The 15,252-nt window shown below is 43.3% G+C and overlaps 1 pseudogene; it reads left to right on the forward strand.

The window, feature by feature from the left end:
• The first annotated feature begins 924 nt into the window (after nt 1-924).
• LOC122941903 overlaps nt 925-15,252 on the forward strand; it is a 34,908-nt pseudogene continuing 20,580 nt past the window's right edge.

The following is a 15,252-nucleotide window of genomic DNA, read 5'->3' on the forward strand; positions in this document are numbered from 1 at the left end:
ACTGAACCAGCATGGCTACCACAGCATCTTGCAGCGGCATGCTATTCCATCCGGTTTGCGTTTAGTTGGACCATCATTTATTTTTCAACAGGACAATGACCCCAAACACACCGCCAGGCTGTGTAAGGGCTATTTGACCATGAAGGAGAGTGATGGGGTGCTGCGCCAGATGACCTGGCCTCCACAGTCACCGGACCTGAACCCAATCGAGATGGTTTGGGGTGGGCGGGACCGCAGAGTGAAGGCAAAAGGGCCAACAAGTGCTAAGCATCTCTGGGAACTCCTTCAAGACTGTTGGAAGACCATTTCAGGTGACTACCTCTTGAAGCTCATCAAGAGAATGCCAAGAGTGTGCAAAGCAGTAATCAAAGCAAAAGGTGGCTACTTTGAAGAACCTAGAATATGACATATGTTCAGCTGTTTCACACTTTTTTGTTATGTATATAATTCCACGTGTTAATTCATAGTTTTGATGCCTTCAGTGTGAATCTACAATTTTCATAGTCATGAAAATAAAGAAAACTCTTTGAATGAGAAGGTGTGTCCAAACTTTTGGTCTGTACTGTATATCACTATATTCTAAATATTTGCAAATTCTCAAACTGCCGATATTCGCGATTAATATTTGTGATTCGAATATTCGCGCCCAGTACTAATTGTGAAATGATGGATAAACTGCAATTAGATTTTACCGCATTAATATTCTACCTCTGTCTGCAGAGTCTTTATTCCATCGGCTGCGCAGTGCGGCGGAGGTACTGCAGAGTGCAGGGCAGGGCATCGGGTAAGGCCACGTTCACACCAGAGAACGGCGGGAATCGGCCGGACAGAATATTCTGCGTGCAGCGGTATTAGTTGTGTAGAGGCCTGATCTCTGCCGGACCCCATTATACTGAGCGGGTGCAGGCGGCAGTATCCAGCAGGGTGCACCATGTAATGGTAGGTGCACTGCCCATCATGTTATAGATACATTTCTTTAGATACGTGGGTTTATACAGACATAACACCTTTTTTTGTATTGGAGCCCTGATAAAGTGGTGGAGTTTTATGGTTGTGCAGTTTCTGTTGCAGCTGCAGTTATTTCTGAGCGATCCTTACAGACTTGTTCAGACTAGAACTGTATTTGACGCTGTTTGCTGCGCGAGGTGCACATTGTATGCTTGTAGCTGAAAGAGGCCGAGATCCGTGAGAGTAAGGCTACTTTCACACTGCCGTTTCTGGGTCCGCCTGTGAGATCCGTTTCAAGGCTCACACAAGCGGCCCAAAACGGATCAGTTTAGCCCCAATGCATTCTGAACGGAAAAGGATCCATTCAGAATGCATCAGTTTGCCTCCGTTCAGCCTCCATTCTGCTCTGGGTGCAGACACCAGAATGCTGCTTGCAGCGTTTTGATGTCCGCCTGACGATGCGGAGCTAAACGTATCCGTCCTGACTTTTTTTTTTGTTCATGATAATGCAAACGGATCCGTTCTGAACGGATACAAGCGTTTGCATTATAGGTGCGGATCCATCTGTGCAGATACCAGACGGATCCGCACCTAAACGCAGGTGTGAAAGTAGCCTTAGGCCGAATGCACTCCAGCATTTCTTTTATAAAAAAGGATACCAAACGTTCAGAGGTGGAGCTGGAGGCCTTATGCACTACACTAGAACAGCAATGTATTTATCACCCGGCAGACGCCAACAGAACTGCTTGGCTTCAAGCGGGCAGACAATATATAGCGACACTTAAAGACAAAGCTGATAGGCAGACAGCGTTCGAGCTGGGTAATCAGTTAGCTAAATTAGTGGCTCTATTAGTTTGTCATAATTCATCCTCCTCAACGATTTTAAGAAACTTTCACACTCGCGTTTGGTGCGGAGCCGTCATGGATCTGCACAGATGGATCCGTTCAGATAATGCAAACGTCTGCATCCGTTCAGAACGGATCCCTTTGTATTATCTTTAACATAGCCAAGACTGATCCGTCTTGAACACCATTGAAAGTCAATGGAGGACGGATCAGTTTTCTATTGTGCCAAATTGTGTCAGTGAAAACGGTTCCGTCCTATTGACTTACATTGTGTGTCAGAACCGGTCCGTTTGACTCAGTTTCGTCAGACAGACACCAAAACGCTGCAAGCAGCGTACACCTCCAGAGGCAAACTGATGCATTCTGAGCGGATCCTTTTCCATAAAAAAAAAATTAGGGCAAAACTGATCCGTTTTTGGACCACTTGTTAGAGCCCAGAACGGATCTCACAAACTGAGCCAGTTAGAGACCACGCAGGACACTTGCACAACACACAAGAGGCGATTCTCTGCACCTTTACACGCTTCTACAAAGATTTATACAGATCTAGCATAACAGCGACTGAGGCAGAGAACTGCATATTTGGAGGGCATATCTCTACCCACTCTTACTACATCACAACGTGCCCAATTAGATCATCCAGTTAGCTTAGAAGAAATAATGCAAGCAATATCAAACCTTAATAATGGGAAATCGCCTGGCCCAGATGGACTCCCTAAAGAAGTGTATATGAAATATGTGGAGGTACTAGCCCCTCAACTGTTATCCACTCTCCAATTATCCTTGGATAGGGTACTCTTACCCAAGACTTTTATGGAAGCCACTATTGTACTATTACTTAAACCTGATAAGGACCCTTCAGAGTGTGGTTCATATAGACCCATAGCATTATTAAATGTAGATGACAAAATATTGATCAGAATTCTGGCCACTCGTTTAAATAAGGTAATCCTATCGTTGGTTCATCCGGATCAGACGGGATTCATGCCTGGGAAATCCACCACTGAGAACATCAGATGGGTTCAGGTAGTTACACAAGTTGGATTCTCCCTAAATGAGGATTGGGCCTTGGCTTTGTTAGACGCTGCCAAGGCATTTGATTCTATAGAATGGGCCTATCTGATTAGCTGCCTGAGGTTTTGGCCCACAATTAGCTGCCTGTGGGTTTGGCCCACAATTCCTCAAATGGATTACTAGACTGTACAGTAACCCAATCAGAAGGCTGTTGATCAATGAAGAGTTATCTGGAAAATGTCCTCTCCATAGGGGTAGGAGACAGGGCTGTCCCCTGTCTTCACTCCTGTTTGCACTGGCAATTGAGTCCCTGGCGATTAGGATAAGGAGCAGAGACACTTTATTCGGGGTGACCATGGGGGAGAAAGAAGTCTGTTTAGGTCTCTATGCAGATTACATGATTTTATATTTATCATCACCTGACTCTTCCCTTAAAAATGCAGTGGCTTTGATGGATGTATTCGGGCCTACGAATCAACCGGGAGAAATCTGTCTACATGGCTTTGGGCAAGGCAGGTTGGACTGGTCCCCCCCCCCCCTCCCCCATGTTGAGAGACTAAAAGTAGTAGATACATTCAAATATCTAGGCATACACATCACTAAAAGATATTCACAGGCTTTGTCTCTTAATAGTTACCCTTTAAAGGATCATATACGAAATAGGCTCCAAAACTGGAAAACATTACCCATCTCGGTGGCAGGACGCATCAATCTAATTAAAATAATTATACTTCCTAAGGTGTTATACGCCATTCCACACTCGGAGGTTCATATACCTAAATCAATATTTAGGGAAATAGACTCTTTGGGCCAGATTTATTTTTATCTCAAGTCAAAATAATGGAGTGAAAAAGTTGAAAATTTTTGCGCAATCGCTAAAACTGCACAAAAATGAGCAACTTTTATTGGCTTTGCGCTATGCTCGCCAGTTTTCTGAAAGTGGATTTGTTTTCTTATGTAAATGAGTTTCTAGACAGATTTACTATTGCGACAATTTTAAAAAGTTGCAGAAAATTGCACTCCAGCAAATTTTTCATTAAACATGCGACTTTTGTAAAGCCACCTACTGAAGGATAAACTGCTACCGCCAAACCACATTTATCACAGTATTAAAGGACCATTAATAAATCTGACTTAGCCAAAAGTGACTTTGGACATATGTAAAAGTGGAGTGAGATGTAACTGTAATGATAAATCTGGTCCTTTGACTAGAGTTTTTATATGGGGAATTTCACGTGCTAAACTAAGCCTAGACACATTAAAAAAGCCAAAAATAGATGGAGGTATGGCTTTACCAGATTACTATGTGTACTATTTAGCAGGTCAACTGAGGCTTATTAGAACCTGGTATACTGCGGAGGACCTACCCACTTCAGAGTACTTTCTAAAGTGTTTCCTAAATTGTCACTTAATATGGTCGGTCCTGGAAATGCCTCCTAAATTCCAGAAACCGCTGCATGGACTGGCACAAACAATCTGGAGGGAAGCTATACCTCTGTGGGCCAGTCAATTGCTTCCACAGGTACAAGTAGTCATGGGGGCTTGAAGATGGCAAGCAGCAGGGGTTAAAACTCTTGGTGATCTATACTATCAGGAAGTATTAATGACGTTTGATACTGTCTCAGAAGTATAATATTCCTTGCACTCCCTTCTTTTCATATCTACAACTTAGGTCAGCCATACAGGCTGCATTTTTAAGCACCAACATCGTGATCTTGAAATATCCACTAATAGGGGTTGTTAAAACCCAGGGTCCTAGAGGACTAGTGTCGGCAATTTATTCCCATTTAGTACAAGCAAGGTAATAGATAAATGGAAAAGAATGATACCCACACTCACAGAAGAATCCATAACAGATTTATTGGAATCACATTTACAGGAATCGCCAGCAGTCAACAATAAAATAATACAATTGTATATTATTCACCAAACATATTTAACCCCAACCAGGCTCCACAGAATGGGTAGAGCATCATCAACAGCATGCCCACGATGTGGAGAACTGGAAGCAGACTTTTGGCACATGATATGGAGTTGCAGCCCAATTCTGCAGGGAGGTGACCGCCTTTCTCTCCAGTCTGTTGCCGGTCCAGATAGATTGTACTCCTGAAATCTGCCTGCTGGGACTGGCGAATGAAGATAACTGGGATCATTACATGAGAGAGCCATTGTTCATGGCCCGCAAATGTATTGCCTTAAGATGGTATGACCCTAATACACCGAACCTATCCATGTGGAAATTACAGATAAATCAGATCACACCATATCTAGTGTTGGTATTTAAACAGCGTAACACGCCACAAAAATTTGAAAAAGTCTGGGGTTTGTGGTGCAACTCTCCAAATACGTCATACTCTGCCTCGAGATTGCGACAGGCGTTGATAGCTCAGGGAACTAGGGATCAGCCGGTATAATGGAGTCACATCAATGATTTATACAAACTTCTAGCAAAGGATGAGGAATTCTACAGTATTGCAGTGGATGACTAAAATGTATTTGCAATTTAAATATACTGTACCCGTGTATATTATGACTGCAATATAATTGTATGCTGTTGCTGTTATTTCTCTAGTATCTGAACATTCAGTCCCATGTAAATAACATCACTCCCTCCTTCACCTTCAACGCAGTGCCATGTAAATAACATCACCCTGCCCCAGCCACCTCCAACGTTCAGTCCCATGTAAATAGCATCACGCAGTCTCATCCCTCCCTTCAGCCCTAACAAACTGTCATGAGACGCCGGGGCACTCTCTCTCCTCAGCGCCGCCGGCGTCCCGTTTCTGCGCAGGTGATAGGGGGGCGGGACGGACTGGCCGGGTACATCTCCTCTGCGCGGCCGGCGTCCTCCGTTTCCCCAGCAACTCCCTGTGGAGTTCTGAGCACCAAGCTGGGTACTCGGTGCTCAGCTGTTCTTCCTAGTGCGGGTCATGTGACGCTGGCCACGTCACATGACCCCAGCTAGCCAGTATTTAACAGGCAGCCTGCTGGCCACAGATTGCCTGTTAATTTAGGTTCCTGGCGATTGTTTGATTTCTGTATGCTTACCTGATCCTGTTCCCTGACGATCCTCTGCCTGCTCCTCCTGTACTGCACATCCCTCCTGGTATTCTGACCTCGGCTTCCACTTGACTATTCTTTGCGGACTCCTGTTGTACTTCACTACTCTCCTGGTATTTGACCCCGGCTTCTCCTGACCATTCTTTGCTTATCCCTCTGTACTACGCTGCTCTCTTGGTGTTGACCCGGTCCGTTCACTATCCGTTATTTGTCTTGTCTGTCTTCCCAGCAAGTATCCTAAGTTAGGGACTGCCGTCCAGTTGTCCCCTGTCATCAGGACTCGTGAGGCAAGCAGGCAGGGCCAAGGGTGAGGGTGGAGCACAGTGGTCACTATCCTCCCCCCTGTGTGTGTGTGTGTACGTGACCGTTACACAAACAGTCCCAGTTAAATAACCACAACCCTCCCATGACTCTGCCTCTCACACCAAATCTTTATCTTCAGTTACCTCTCTTCATGTAGACCTCGCCACAGCTTTTTCTCCAGGACTTCTCTTCACTGCAGAGCGCCATCCTCTCCTGCACTTGTCGCATGATGGTGACATCATTGCAGGTCCTCAACCACTCCCTTCAGCACTGATCACATGGACTGTGATGTCATCACATGTCCTTCAGTTCTTCCAATGCATTAGATTCAATTGTATTGCCATCCTTAGATTCAACTTTATTGCTGTCCTATCTGGCAGGCAGTACATTTGCAACCTGAGACAAAACATCTGGGGCTCAGGCCCAAATGTTTTAACCTAGCAACGCCCCTGGCTTCTGCCTTTCTGTAAGTGTGATTTACTCCTCCTTATCTTTTCTGTGAGGTCCGGAGCTGAAAACAAACATTGTGTGAAGTAAGGAAATGGACATCACAGCAATACAGTGATGGCAGATTTCACAGAAGTGATACATTCCCTGCTTCTTAGTGAAATGCATCTAGCTGTGCAGCTGAAACAGGGAATAATATGTCTGAAATATACATTAGGGAGGCCCAAAAAAGAAGCAGAGATTATACAAACTTTATTGGAAACATTCAACATTTTTCAAACCAGCACCTGGATCTGAATACTTTCATATTAGCAAGTAATTAAAAATGTTGTGTAACCACATATACATGTATCTGTATAAACGCCACCTGCTGATTGTTCAGGGGTGTTGGGAGTTGGAGCTCATATTGATGACCTATCCTGAGTACAGAGAAACCCTTTAATGACCGCTGTATTTCGTCATACTGCTTGTTAAAAATAAATATATTCAACTACAACATCAGTGGTCGTGAGGAGCTGCCAAAAAACAAATCTGCCAACCCAATGTCTGTCTAGATAGTAATAATAATCTTTATTTATGTATCGCCAACATATTCCACAGTGTTTTACAATTACTCTGATTGGACCTGTAAAATTCTCCACTGCTCCAGCACTGAGGCTCCTGTGGTCTCCTTCAGTCTGTTTACACCACTGCAACGACAATATTGGTTGGAGCTCTGATGATAGTATGTATATCACCTGACCGTTGAGGCCTATGATGTTCTATGGTGGTCACGTGCTGTTCATACTGGCATCACTGATGACGTCTTCTATTGGCTGTAGGGTCATGTGACATACCATGACACTGCCTTGACCTCACACATTTGTTTCGATCACTATAAAAAGAGAGAACACAACATCTACACTTTATTATCTCCTCCGATGTCTTCTCTTATTATCTCCAGTAATTGTATTTTACATGGGATTTTTTTTAGGATTTTACATCATCTCATCTTCTTTACATTAAGGTTCTTACAATATAGGATCCTCTCAGTGGAGATCTTCTATATAAGATCCTTCTTCTGATTGACCTCGCAAGAATGGACAGGTACAAGATGGCGGAGAGGATAATAAATCTCACCCTAGAGATCCTCTTCCGGCTTACTGGAAAGGTGAGCGATTCTGATGACGTCACATTACATTATATTATCTATGTTACTAACAGATGGACATCACTGGTGAGGGGAGGGACTCTGGAGATGTATGGAGGGGTATTTATTACTGTGTTTATCCATAACCAGGACTACACAGTAGTGAAGAAGACCTGTAGTGAGCGCTGTCAGGACCCTGTGTCTGAAGGATGGGGAAGAACCCTTAGCCCAATCATGGAGCTTCCACCTCACCCCCTGATACATGAGGAAATCAATAGAGAGAAGATCCTAGAACTCACCAACAAGATGATTGAGCTGCTGTCTGGAGAGGTGACACTGCTGGGAATGCTGGGACATTATACAGGAACGCTATAATCTGATCTGGGTGATGACTGTATCATTGTGTTGTCAGGTTCCTATAAGGTGTCAGGATGTCACAGTCTATTTCTCGATGGAGGAGTGGGAGTATTTAGAAGAACACAAAGATCAGTACAAGGATGTCATGATGGAGGATCACCGGCCTCTCACATCACCAGGTAATAGACATGACTAAATACACATGTCCTATCATTATTTGTATGTAAGAAATTAATTCAGTCCCTGGATGTATTTCCTACAGTAAAGAAGAAGAGAAGAACATCGGAGAGATGTCCCAGTCCTCTTCTTCCACAGAATGGTTCAGAAGAGCATCACAATGTCCCACAGGATGATCAGGTAGATGGAGATACGGTCTAATGAAATATTCCCTATGATCTGCAGAAGGCTGTGAAGATCTTGTGTTGAGTCTTGTTTTATTCACCAGTATTATATATTTTTAACTTGTATAATGAGTAAGGTGGAGAAGGCAGGATTACAGCTATCCATAGACATTACATGTTGTCTGGTTCTTCTCACAATTTTCGTTCCATATCACGGATTTCGTTCTAGCACATCTAGATACAAGTCACCCTTCTTACTTGCATAAAGTATAATATTTGTTAACACGTTTTATTATGTTTTGAGATATTGTAGGTCCTCTCATTAGTATTATTCTCTCTCAAGTCAGTTTTTGGACCCTTTTAAAATATACTTTTTATTATTTATCTTTAAAATAAATGCTCCTTATTGAGTATAGACGTTGAGTCCTTATACAGTAGCATTCCCCCCCGAAAAGGGATTAATAGCAATCCAGTATGATCTCAGTACGAGAGGGACAAATCCTAGAAATCACAACCAATTTATCCTCTGCCTGTTGGAATATGTCTTGAAGCACAACTATTTATTGTTCAGGGAAGGATTTTTACCACCAGCTCAGGGGGGCGGCGATGGGGTGCGCATGTGCCCCCACGTACGCCAATCTATTCCTGGGCTGGTGGGAGGATAACACTGTCTTCCCTGGCCACACAACATGGTGGCAGGACAAAATGGCCTTTTGGACAAGATACATCGATGATGTTTTTGTGCTGTGGAATGGAACAAGAGATGAGTTTGTGAGATTTGTGGATGCCCTTAACATCAATGAGATCGGCCTTAGATTTACTTCTGAGATCCAGACTGAATGTATTAGCTTCTTGGATGTAAAAGTCTACAAGCAGGGGGAAAGGTTAACAAGCAATGTGTTTAGGAAATCCACAGCAACTAATGCTATCTTAAGATGGGAGAGCCACCACTCGCCCCCACTAAAGAGGGGCATCCCGAGAGGACAGTATCTGCGCTTGCGCAGAAACTGTTCATCTCTGGAGGATTTCCATCTAGAAACTAAAAAGTTATACTATTGACTATGGGATAGGGGCTACCCCAAGACAACTCTGAGGAAGGCTTTTCAGCACGCTCTGGGTACAAATAGAGAGGCCTTGTTTACCCCTAAAAAACATGATAAATGTGAAAAAGCACAGACCAGACTTATTTCTATCTATGACACTGCAAATAAAGAAGTAAAAGAAATACTAGAAAAGTACTGGCCAATCCTTAAAATGGATCCCGAAGTGAGTAAGAACATCATGTCCTATCCAAGTATTACATATAGCAAAGCCAGAAGCCTGAGAGACAGGCTAGTGCGCAGCCACTATGTACCTGTGGTGCCGTCAGGAACCTGGCTGGACTGTAGACCCATGGGTATGTTTAGATGTGGAGCATGCAAGCCGTGCGCTTCCATTTCTACATGTAAAACAGTTACATGCTCGTTGACTGGTAGGATTTTCACTATAAGAGATTTCATCAATTGTAGGACTAAAGGGGTGATTTACACTCACCTAAAGAATTATTAGGAACACCTGTTCTATTTCTCATTAATGCGATTATCCAGTCAACCAATCACATGGCAGTTGCTTCAATGCATTTAGGGTTGTGGTCCTAGTTAAGACAATCTCCTGAACTCCAAACTGAATGTCAGAATGGGAAAGAAAGGTGATTTAAGCAATTTTGAGCGTGGCATGGTTGTTGGTGCCAGATGGGCCGGTCTGAGTATTTCACAATCTGCTCAGTTACTGGGATTTTCACGCACAACCATTTCTAGGGTTTACAAAGAATGGTGTGAAAAGGGAAAAACATCCAGTATGCGGCAGTCCTGTGGGCGAAAATGCCTTGTTGATGCTAGAGGTCAGAGGAGAATGGGGCGACTGATTCAAGCTGATAGAAGAGCAACGTTGACTGGAATAACCACTCGTTACAACCGAGGTATGCAGCAAAGCATTTGTGAAGCCACAACACGCACAACCTTGAGGCGGATGGGCTACAACAGCAGAAGACCCCACCGGGTACCACTCTCCACTACAAATAGGAAAAAGAGGCTACAATTTGCACGAGCTCACCAAAATGGACTGTTGAAGACTGGAAAAATGTTGCCTGGTCTGATGAGTCTCGATTTCTGTTGAGACATTCAAATGGTAGAGTCTGAATTTGGTGTAAACAGAATGAGAACATGTATCCATCATGCCTTGTTACCACTGTGCAGGCTGGTGGTGGTGGTGTAATGGTGTGGGGGATGTTTTCTGGGCACACTTTAGGCCCCTTAGTGCCAATTGGCCATCGTTTAAATGCCACGGGCTACCTGAGCATTGTTTCTGACCATGTCCACCCCTTCATGACCACCATGTACCCATCCTCTGATGGCTACTTCCAGCAGGATAATGCACCATGTCACAAAGCTCGAATCATTTCAAATTGGTTTCTTGAACATGACAATGAGTTCACTGTACTAAAATGGCCCCCACAGTCACCAGATCTCAACCCAATAGAGCATCTTTGGGATGTGGTGGAACGGGAGCTTCGTGCCCTGGATGTGCATCCCTCAAATCTCCATCAACTGCAAGATGCTATCCTATCAATATGGCCAACATTTCTAAAGAATGCTACCAGCACCTTGTTGAATCAATGCCACGTAGAATTAAGGCAGTTCTGAAGGCAAAAGGGGGTCCAACACCGTATTAGTATGGTGTTCCTAATAATTCTTTAGGTGAGTGTATATCTGTCAATGCCCATGCCCAAAAGATTATATAGGGAACTCAGGAAAAGAATCTGTGAACACCTGAATGACGTAGTGAAGAAGAGTATCACGCCAGTCGCCGATCATGTGAATGAATTCCATGGAGGAAGTGTTAAGGCTCTAAAATTTTCTGCTTTGGAATGTGTACCCATGTCCCCTAGAAAGGAAGACTGGAATAAAAAAATCCTTCAAAGGGAAGCGGAATGGATTTTTAGATGCAAGTCCCAAGCACCCTTAGGCTTGAATGAGAGATCATCTTTTTCTTGCTTTATTGAATAGTGTAGGTCTGGTCTATTGAACAACCCCACAGCTAGAAAAGAGCAACTGGTCTGACTGTGGGATTGGATTACATTCTAGATGGATGTTATGAAACTGGATAGCATAAATAGATAAAAATAGGAATGGATAAAAGCAAATCAGCATAAAAAATGAAAAAAGATCACCCTGTAAAGAGAAATAGGCCCCTAAAGCCTCTGTTTAAGTTACTAGTGACAGTACAAAAATTGGTCATGAGTGCGGGAAGCACTCAAATAAATACAAGATGACGCTACCAGGGTCATGATTGTAATCTGTTATGAGTCTGGATCTGGATCTGAAGATCCCAGATTCCCTCATGTCCTAATCATTGGATGGACAAATAGAATTATAGTATCAGTAGTCACTGGGGGACACCTCCCCCTATGCAGGAGGCATATTAGGGGTTAAACTATTCGCTGCATAGCCTTTAAGGAGCGCAAGCGTCTCTACCTACTTCTAGCAATCAATAGAGGCCGGCGTCCTAGCGATTCGCAGAACCGGAAGGGACGTATGCGTTCCACCAGACCGGAAGTAAGGTCGCGGCGTGCGTTTCACGGGCCGGAAGGGCCTGAGGAGCATGGACTTTAAAATAATAGAATTTCCCATGTATACCACTGCCGTATCGACCCTGGGAGGAGGCAGTCGCGTAAGGAGCTGGGAGCTTAACTGTAAGTGTACCTGAATGTCCTTGGATGTTGAAGCAAAGAGTATGACCTCGGTTAAGGGGTCTCTCTACATACATCCTTACATGTATCTAGTACTTGTTTTTTATTATATACACTATATTGGATTACAGGTAGCAGCACCCACTATCAAAATAGGAGCTAGCGCAATACCCAGCCCCCATCTGATAAGGTCTGTTGTACCATTATTGATTATGACGTCTGCAATATTTATTTGAGACGACGAATGAAACGATGTATATATGGTGATTGTACCATCTACCCAGACACTGCAAACAGTGTTATCGTATTTATCACTTGATAAACACTGTAACAAGTGTTACTATATTATCTGTATTACTAGAACCAAGACCCCCTGAGGAGCCCTTGAGTAGGCGAAACGCGTTGGGGCATTGCATTGTACAACAATTATCTATGTTGTGGCAGTATCATATATTTGTTAATTGTTTACACTACACTATCACTGTTAGGGTGTTACAGGGAAAGGAAAGAAGGTACGCAGGACAGGACACCCCACCTTCAGGGGCGACCCCTGGGCAAAGGTTAGAAGAAGTGTGTACTAGGGAAAGACTCCCATACTAACCATTGACCTTCCAATTCACATTGTACACTGTGTAAGTCTGTTTGTTTGTATGTCATAAGCGTGGCAGGACGCTATTATACAATAAGAGTAGCCGGTTGGAGGCCTGCACTCTTTGTATGACATCAAGCTACCAACAAGGGGCATTTATTTTAAAGATAAATAATAAAAAGTATATTTTAAAAGGGTCCAAAAACTGACTTGCATAGAGTATAATATAATATTGGCAGTTAATTATTGGAAAAGCTATGTAGGATTATTTTCATCAGCGCATAGAATTCTAACTCACCAGCAGTTTTCTAAAGTTGCCCACACACACACTTCCATCAGGAGGTAGATTCTGTAGGTCTGTCTGTTAGCAAGCGCTATCCTGTGCCAGAGGTAGAATAGCTGTTCCCTGCCTAAAAAGGATGTCCAATGAGCAAACCCTCCCTACATGTTTCACCAGGGCACTGGCTTCATCAGGGGAGTTTGGGTTGTGCTAAGGGGAAGCTCAAGGACCTGCCACATTTTATTATAACCCTGCACCTGCCTTTTTCCCCAGCCAATAGTGAAGCCCCCCAGGGCCAGGGGACCATTGGAAAAAGCAGTATAGGATTATTTTCATCAGCGCAAATTATGTCAACTCACCAGCAATTTTCTAGCTTGCTCAGATGCATCCATACATTTTAGACCCTTTTGATTATGGATACCTGGCCATGTGATCTCTAGTCTGACCTCCAGTCTGAGGCTTGCTGTCTCTCTCCTGTGTGGCTGACATCCTGTGATCTACAAGATTACAGCATCATTTATCAGATCCCTCTGGAGAGCTCCCTCCCCACCAGCTACTCCTCCTTATCTTCTGTCTGTCCCTAAACATATCATGCTGCTGAAGATATCATCTCTACATTATCCAATAAACTGGGAAATCATATATTTAAATGACAAGTCCCTGAAATGATTACCTTCAGAATAAACATGAGCAAATCAAGGCTAAAGTAATCAGATTCAGTAGGACCCCATCAGTGGAGGAGATCTTTCTCCACACCTAGGTTCTGATAGGAGTGTGTATGTGTGATCTGAACGTACCTACTTCCCCTCTCTCCTTCCCCAGCTTAGGGCTGTGAGAAAGGAGTAAGTGGAGACCTCAGGAGTGGTACACTCTTCTCACCTATGTATGACTGCTCACTAAAGCGAGTATTCACAAAATCGAGTGCTTCTCTGCTATTTTGGAAGAATCCAGTAGGTAGTCCTGCAGCCAGACCACATAGAGACCACTAGACCTGGGACATATTGGGTAATCTAGATACCTATATCTAGATACCTAAAATACTTGTGGATCAACCCCCCCACCAGAATTTCATGTGCACTTTGAGCCAACACCTCACTCCAATATCCTATCAGGTGATAGACGTGATCTGTACACCATAACATAATAGTGACAGCGGGACCTCCATAGTTTTAATGGATCACACTTGTATTTCTTTTAGCATAAATGGTAAATGTTATGCTTTATCTCAATAAGGGTGACCCTGTACAGGGACTATTTTTTGGGGGTTATCAATCCTCTCATTAATTTTTCGTCAAGATCCCCTATACCGTGGAGGACGCATCCATACTACGGTCACATGTTTACAGTTCTATGTGGTCACATGGTATTCCTGAACTGCTTCAACTGTATCTATACCATGTGACCACATGGAACTGGAAACATGTGACCATAGCGAGGACAAGCGCTCCATGGTAGAGCCACCAAAATGGGCAGTGGATGACAAGTTTAAGGACTGGACCACATGATGTTTGTGCAGAATTTACGCAGGGAAGAGAACGGAGAACTGGTGAATGAAGTATATTAGTGAGTTAACATGAATTTTATGTCGTTCCAATAATTGCAATTGCTCAGCATAGCAGCAGAATGCTATTTGGGGTGCTCTGCTGGCAATAAGCCTATGTAGCAACTTGAGGTTTTGAGAAAGAAACGCTGTAAAAAAAAAAAAAAGAAGAAAAGTTATAACTATGCACTTACACAGTCTAAGTGAAAAAAAAGTTTAATTAAGCTATAATTTTGCCTCTGTCTTTAAATTAAAACACACTTGGAATTTTGCTAGTATCAGTTAATATTCTATCTATATTCTATGTACCAAACCCCTGACTTTTCATTTATAGGCCTCATAATAATATGTCTGGAAAATGGGAGAGTACTAAACGAAAGACCCATGCCTCGTCCTTAGAGATGAGCGAATTTATTGAAAATTCGATTCTGCTGATTTGCCAAAGTTAAAAAAAAAATTTGCTTTGTGACGAATTACTTTGCCACGAAGCGCATTTTTTTGTAAAAAGCGGGTGTACTGACTGAGAGCTGTGAGTGATTTAATTTTGTTTTTATTGTTAATTTGACAAACTTACCGCCTCCATTTGATCGCGACGGGCGACATCTTGCTTGAAGATCTTGGCCAAAATCCTGTGCTGCGCGAGATTAAGTCATCACGCCGGCCCTTTGCGC

Source organism: Bufo gargarizans, chromosome 6 (genome assembly GCF_014858855.1).
Source record: "Bufo gargarizans isolate SCDJY-AF-19 chromosome 6, ASM1485885v1, whole genome shotgun sequence".
Lineage (NCBI taxonomy): Eukaryota > Metazoa > Chordata > Amphibia > Anura > Bufonidae > Bufo > Bufo gargarizans.